Source organism: Trachypithecus francoisi, unplaced genomic scaffold (assembly GCF_009764315.1).
Source record: "Trachypithecus francoisi isolate TF-2019V2 unplaced genomic scaffold, Tfra_2.0 Lachesis_group1, whole genome shotgun sequence".
NCBI lineage: Eukaryota > Metazoa > Chordata > Mammalia > Primates > Cercopithecidae > Trachypithecus > Trachypithecus francoisi.
Genome location: NW_022681454.1, coordinates 143,762,419 through 143,769,880, shown reverse-complemented (window position 1 = coordinate 143,769,880; position 7,462 = coordinate 143,762,419). Strand labels below are relative to the sequence as shown.

General features: G+C 36.8%; 1 pseudogene; it reads right to left on the bottom strand.

Moving 5' to 3' along the window:
* Nucleotides 1–4,752: 4,752 nt before the first annotated feature.
* LOC117084820 lies at nt 4,753–5,579 on the bottom strand (annotated as a pseudogene).
* Nucleotides 5,580–7,462: the final 1,883 nt, after the last annotated feature.

Genomic DNA, 7,462 nt, shown 5'->3' with positions numbered 1-7,462 from the left:
TAATTTTCTCTTTAGAGGACAAAAATGTTTCTAAAGAACAATATGTATTTTAGGTTTTTTTAAGAAAGATAAATGGTCCTGAGTAGTGAAATCTCTGCACCTATCCTATGATAATTTTAATATCCTTTAGGAAAATTGTCAGAAGATATCAATATGTTAAATACCAAGCATCTCTAAGAAAAGGCAGAATATTCAATACCCTTTCGTTGGCATGAAGTGTCACTCTGCATCAGCCTTTGTCCTAAGTAGCCAATGCAAACTCTTTCCATTATTTTGTTGTAGAAATATAGATAATTCCTTTTTTCTTTCCTTTTTTCATTTCTTTTTCCTTTTTTCCTTTGTTTTCTCTCTTTCTTTCATCTCAACATGTAATTCAAAAGTATGGAAAGATAATATTTGAGGTCTTTTAAATACATTTTGTTAATATGATTTTTGTTGGTTTTTGAAAAGATTTACTTAGAGGGATTTATTTTTAAAGCCTCTGCACTTCAGTGGAGACTGTGTTTTCTCATCATTAAAGTGCATTTACAGAATTGTTGTAAGCTAAAATTTTCTATCATTAATGTGCATTTACAGAATTGTTGTAAGCTAAAATTTTCTATGTCCTTTAGATTGGAGTAAGAAATAGTTGATGGGAAATTTTCTTCATATATTTTTATACTGAGGGCTTCTACATGTCTGCAAATGGAATAAGTCACAAGGAAGTTATCTGTGAAAATGATGCTTGTAAGACAACTTAGACCTCTGGTTACAGAATAACCTTAGGTAATCATACTTCAAAAATGATTTTACTTCCTTTTGTGATAAATGGCATTGTCTCTTCCAGAAGCAGACAATATGCAAAATGATCCTTTATGATTATTTTCGTATTCAATTTTATAGGGTTCTGCTTTATGAAAGAGAATTTTTTAAAGGATCTTGAATATAAAGTGAATCTACTCAATCAAATTAACTTGGCAAAACAGGTTGAATGCAGTCAAGCGGTTATATTGAGAACTAGTTGAATTCAATTAAAGGCTATTTAGAAAGAAAATAATTGGTAATAATTTTCTCCCAAAATAAATGGTGACCAAATTATTCTTTTTATCCCAAAAAGAATAATTAGAATCTCTAACTTCCAGAACAGCCTTCAAAGTCCATCACTCCAAAACACATTGCTTCAGTGCCATAAATGATATATAGAATAGTCCATGAAAGCTGATGTAACAGAAATATTGTACACTGGCAGTTGAAATTTGAATATATTCCCTTAGCCAAATTTTACTTTCATAATTTGAAAAAGGATCACTGTGCTATGACACAGCTTTCATTTTAGACCTTTGTAGTCTAAAATATGATATATTAAATTTCTACATCTCTATCTATTTGGGCAGGATTAAGAATAAAAAGGTAGAAACTAAAGAACTGTAGCAATATCTCCTTATCTAACCCACTGTTACTTTGCAAGTTTCCCTTTCCTCAGCTATCTTATTTGTAAAACAATGATTGCCAATTCCAATGTATCTCCAATAGAGTGAATGAGAGATACATACACTTCAAAAGTAAAAGGGGGCAGAATACTGCTTAATGATTACATTACATTTCCTCCAAGTTTTCCTAACTTCTCAAAATGCATAAAGCATCCCAACAGAATCCACTACAAGATCTCCAATTTTGTGGCATAGACAACCCATTTTGGTGTTTCAGTTTAGGACTATATGCTGAGAATTACGTTTTTCATGTCTTTGGTAACAATTTCCATCTTAAAGTGTTTAGAATGCTACATGTGCATGCTTCTTGATGATTATCTTCCAAGTTTATAGACGCGAAAAGTAGAGATTAAATATGTTAGCAAAGTTAGAAAGTCAGAGTTAAGGCCAAGCTTTCCCTTAATGGAGAATTTCCCTGGATTCTCCCTGAGGCCTATCTTGGTGATTTGATTGCCTCCTCAGTCCTCTTCACTCATGGGAAACATACTGGTATCTCTTTTTCATAAACAATCACAGAATTGTATTTAGTATTAAATTCAAATAATTTTCATTTTTTAAAAAATTAAAATAATTTCCAGCATAATAGCCCATAATTACTTCAGAGTTAACTTTTCTAAGTGAAGATGAACATACCATGCTTTTCTCTAGGTTTTTCTTCTATATTTGATAATTACATCAAGCGATGCATATATCACAAATTTGATTAAGTTCACTCACAGTAAACACCAACAATGGGTACACTCAGCTCTGGTTGAAAGCATTGTAAAAGCCAGCAGCTGTTCTATGTAAGGGGCTAATTATGCATAATGGGTGTCTAATTTGAGAGCAACACAAAGCACATTTCATCTAAAAATCAAAGAAATTGATGTGACACGCTCAAGTATCTCTTATAAATTTGTTGATTGTCCTTTCTAAGTCAAAGGATGAGGAGTGAGTGAGCACCGCTCTCTACTCTTGGCTCAGGAACCAGAAATGAGAGTAATTTTTCTTTGGGAAGGACTTATGACCTGTGTATCCTGCTGAATGATACTAAGTACCTTGCTATTTAGATAGGAATACCTTAGTTCAGCACTGAGGTGCTATGTATTGGCATTGAAGGCCAACTTTGCCCTTCCTCAATATACCTGCAAAATATGAAAGTAGTTGGTGGTGTCAACATGTTGGCAAATTCAGGAAATCAACCACAAACTTCTTCTTTAACAACTTGCCTCATATTTATGAAATATCATGGTCAAAGTATATCTGAAACATAAATATTTAAAGCCTGACGAAATATAAAACACTACTGATCCTGCTATCCTCTTTAAATTTTATACATTACTTCAAAGAAGCAGCATCTATTTGTACTTATTTTCTCACATTCTAAGGCAGGCAACGTTGAGCCCTACACTGCTTCAGAATCCACAGAGGCGAGTCTGCATTGCACTGTCCTCTGTAGATACTTGGCTCTGTTAGAGAAGACAGCATTTCCATCTTGCTTATCATTCTATCCAAAATGTCTGTCCCAACACCTGACACATAGTTGGCAATGAAGGAATATGCCTTGGATAAATAGAAAAAGAACAAGTATGGTTATCCAAATGCCTTGAGCTTGAATGCTGTCTAGGTAATTGGATGGACAATTTCTTACAATTTTCATTTTTTTCTAATCATTTTTGTCCTTTAGGTGATATAACATACTTTATTACACATGGTGAGGTGAGACCCTTAGAGGGTTGAATCATTCCAACTGATAGATGTACCATCACCAGGTAAATATGATCCTTTAGGGAGGAAAATGCATACTTTTGAATCAGACTTTGGCTGGTATCCCAAGGTATTTAAACCCTCTGACCTCATGTTCTTTGTCTTTAAAATACGCACTTTGAAGAGTTGTTTTATTAGATGAGAAAATGAATATAAACTCTCTAGCATCACACCCAATAACAGATAACAGGTCTGGATTTCATGTTAACTCTTTCCCTTTCCTTTATAGCAGTATATAGATGACTATTAGATTCAGATTCAGAATTTGAGTGAAAGAATTCTTAACAACACATTAGAATATTAACCCTCTCTTTTAACTTCACTGTAATCTGTGAATTATGCATCATTTTTCTGTTTTCACTTATAGCTTTGGAAGACCTATTGTCTGCTTATTTGATCTATAATCTCTTCATAAAACATATAAACTGGTTCTTGCCTTAAATCCAAATTGCCCTCATCATCCAAATTAAGCATAGACATATAGACATAGATTTATAGCAAGAACAGAAATGGTTACTTAAAGGAAATCAACATTAAACATTAAACTCAACAGGCCATATGAAACCCACATTAAATCCACCTGAGCTGCACTCGCCTCTTGACAGAGTAATTGTAAGGGGGACTAGTGAGGCTGAAGGGTGAAGTGATTGCACAGATGGTGAGAGGGTGGAAGACAGGTGTTTGAATAGACACAACCTTCTCACTAGGTCCATCCAACTCAATGCTTCTCAATATATTTTTCTTGCCCCACAAGTTCCATTTTTATTCACAGTGGTTTTGCAGATGGTGACTGAGTAAACAGATACAAGTGACGGTAAAGTGTGTTTAAATATTAAACATGACATTGACATGGGCTGATCTAGCCTTTGGAAAGATAATTGTGTACAAGGTGTCCTATTGTGATGATAGGCCCTAAGTGTTTAATGCCACCAGTGGCCATAAATCCTAAAAGCTACAAGCAGGTTTGGCTGCCAGAAGAGAATCATCAAATCATAAGATTTATATGTGATCCCTTACATTAGAGTGAACAGTGCATTGTCTTTTCTAGTCGCTATCACCATAGAAGAGAACAAGCATGTGTAATAGGTCAGCTTACGTCAATATATTTACAATAACATACAGGAATATAGGAAGACAACAGGAAGCTACATTATGCTGAATCTGGCCCTGCCAGAGACCACTCCAAATGAACTGGCAGCATTTAGTCAAAAGTCCTTGAAATAGCCATCCTGGAATGTTAGAAGCTAGTGACTGTACTAAGTAAGAAGTACAGATTTTGGACTCCATTGTTTCAGAATAAAGCAAAAGGGACAGGTGACTTGTCTGAAGAGGACTGCCATTGCATTCTAAACTCCATTAGGAAAGGATAATATGAGCCTTGCTGTGGAGAAAGTGAGTCAAGTTGGTAGAGAACCAAAGATCCTAACTGTATTCTTTCTTTTATACACAGCGCTAGTAATGCCACTCTTTGACCCTAACCACATTCTGACCTTCAGCAAGATTCCATCTTAACAGAAAAGGATCACAAATTCTAACCCTACAGCAGCCAGATTAAAAGACTGTGGACACTGAGCATCACATTACTTTCATGGGGGACAAAGGCAAATGCTGTTCTGCGCATGACACTCACAGGCTCACTGTCTCCATCCCTCTCATCAGCGCTTCGGCACTGAGCCTGGTCAGAATGGTAACACGTGGGAGGAGCAGAAGGGCTTCTCTCTCTTCTCTCTGCAAATACATGTATAGGAAGCATTGCATGTGTTCTACCTGAGCAGGCTCTTTGGGACTGTAAACAAGTCTAGGATGTTGGAAATTAGAATCTTACTTACTTATTCATACAATATATTGAGTGCTTGTCAGCTGATAGGACCCATGGCAGGTGCTGGGAACAGAGGGATGTGCAAGATGGATGTGGCCTCTGTCTTTATAGGACTTACAGCCAACTGGGGGTCATAGCACACAAACAATTACGCAAGTAAGTATTAAAGTATAATTATGTGAATTGATGTATACAGAAGAAGTAAAATTTATGGAGAGCACAAACCACATAGTGGCATGGCCTAAGCTGGGAGTCAGGAAATCTTGTCTGAGGAAAACAGTGTTTACGCTGAGACAGAAAGCGTGAATATTGGTTAGCCAAATGAAGAATAGGGAAGAGTGTTTTAGTTTTGGGGCAGAACAAACATGAAGTCCCTGGGATGGGAAAGCATTTGCACATCTGAGGAGAAAAATGAAGATCAGCACAGTTGAACATAAAGATGACATTTGCAAGGGCAAGATGGTGTAATTCCTTGTGGTAATGTATCCCTTGTGCAATGGGAAACTGTTGAAAAGTCTAAATAGAGATAGTGTGGTGTTATTTTTAAAAGTTCACTTTGGACGTCATGAAAACTAGAGAGATCAAAGGTGGAGGTGGGAAAAGGGGCCAAGAGACTACTGTAACAATGCAAGTGAAGAGATGTTGATGACTTGGACTAGGCTGGGTGATGTGAATGGAGAGAGACATATGCACATATGTTAATTGCCTTTTCCCAAAGCCCTACCTGGGCCTTGTCCTTTTTCACAGCTAATTAGGCCAAAGCATTTAAATCATATCTTACTTTCTGGGAAAGAATTGCTTCCCTTTCTGTAAATGGGCACAGCAGTACTTTGTATTGTCAAGAATAATGCTTAGTTCAGCCAGTCACCATCAGGAAGATCCTAACAATGTAAGGCTAATTCGTGTACTGGATGGTACTGGATTAAAAGTGAAGCTACAGTACTTCTACCCCTTGATAAGCTGTCCTCTATACAGGGTACATTGAGATAGCTGGTTGCAAGTAACTAATAAGATTACAACTGTAATTTAATATGATTAAGTGAGGCACCAAGGTGTACCATAAATAATTTAAACCATCAGAATTGTAAATGAACAATCTGCATTTTATTTAGACCACCAATCTTTCCTTACCTGGGTAACTGACAATGGCTACTCCATGTCTTAATCCATTTGTTTCCTGTCTCTTTATCCTTGCCCACTCTTCTCTGTTGGGCTTTCTGTTGTCTGGTGGAATCCTCTGTGTTTCACCACTTTCTTGTCATGCCAATTCCCCTGCTGTCTGCTTTTGCCTTGCATTTCCTCCCCTTTTCCTGTTTACTTGGGTAGCTCTCTCTTTTTCTCTCCTATTTTCTTTGACCTGTCACTTCCCTTCTGCTGCCACACACTACACTGATTTCTTGCCCTCTCCTTCAGTTAGTTCTTGGCTTTTTTTTCTGTTCTGCTTTCACTGAAGGTTTCTCTTAGGAAAATCTTCTACTTTTCATAGGACAGAGGGAAGTTCAATCCCCAACTCAGTAATGAAGCCTGTGTCTCTACTAAAGTCAGGAGAAGAAGCTGATTGGATGAGCCAGAGAGCTCTTGCTCTACTTCTGGGAAACAAAAACATGTGCTATTACAAGAGATTTATCAAGGTTCTATCAGCACCAGATCTTTTTTTTCCCACGACGTGAGCTTTGAGACCAAGTTCTACCCCTAAAGCTTACTCTAGTAACAAACATAGACATTTGTTACTAGACAGAGGTAAACAGCATGTATTGTGTATACTAATATCATCACACACACATCAAATTGTGAAACAATCACACAGTCACATCAGATCAGTGGTCATCAAATTTTAGAACTGGAAGAAACATTAGACAAATTTGAATAGCATGTTCATTGGAAAGAGTAATTAGGCATCACCTACTAAGAGGAGACCTTATGGCAATGAAATTGAGGACAGGTTCACTTTCATGAGATGAAGAGAAATGAACAACTTGAAGGAAATGGAGAATGGCTTAGCCATCCATGAGGCCTGTGGGAAGAAGATATCAGGGGCAAAAGCCATCAGCATGAGGCACAACAAAGAATACAAGTGATGCCCACTTTGTATCTAGGCATATGGGAGTGCTGGACGAAGTGTGTGCAGCTGTGACATCAAGCACTATGTTCACCCACTCATGAACTTTAGCAGCCAAATCCCAAAAGTCATGGAAAAAGGATGATGAGGACTTGAAGTCATTTATGCATTAATTCATTCGTTGAATAAATAATTCTTAAGCCCTTACTATGTGCTAAGCCCTCTTCTTGCAATGAGAATATAGTAGTAAACAAAACAAAGTCTTTGTTGTTAAGAAGGTTACTTTCTTGTGTGGGAGACAGATAATAAACCCCAAACAAGTAAATGTACTACGACTACTACTACTAATAATGATTGACACTTATATTA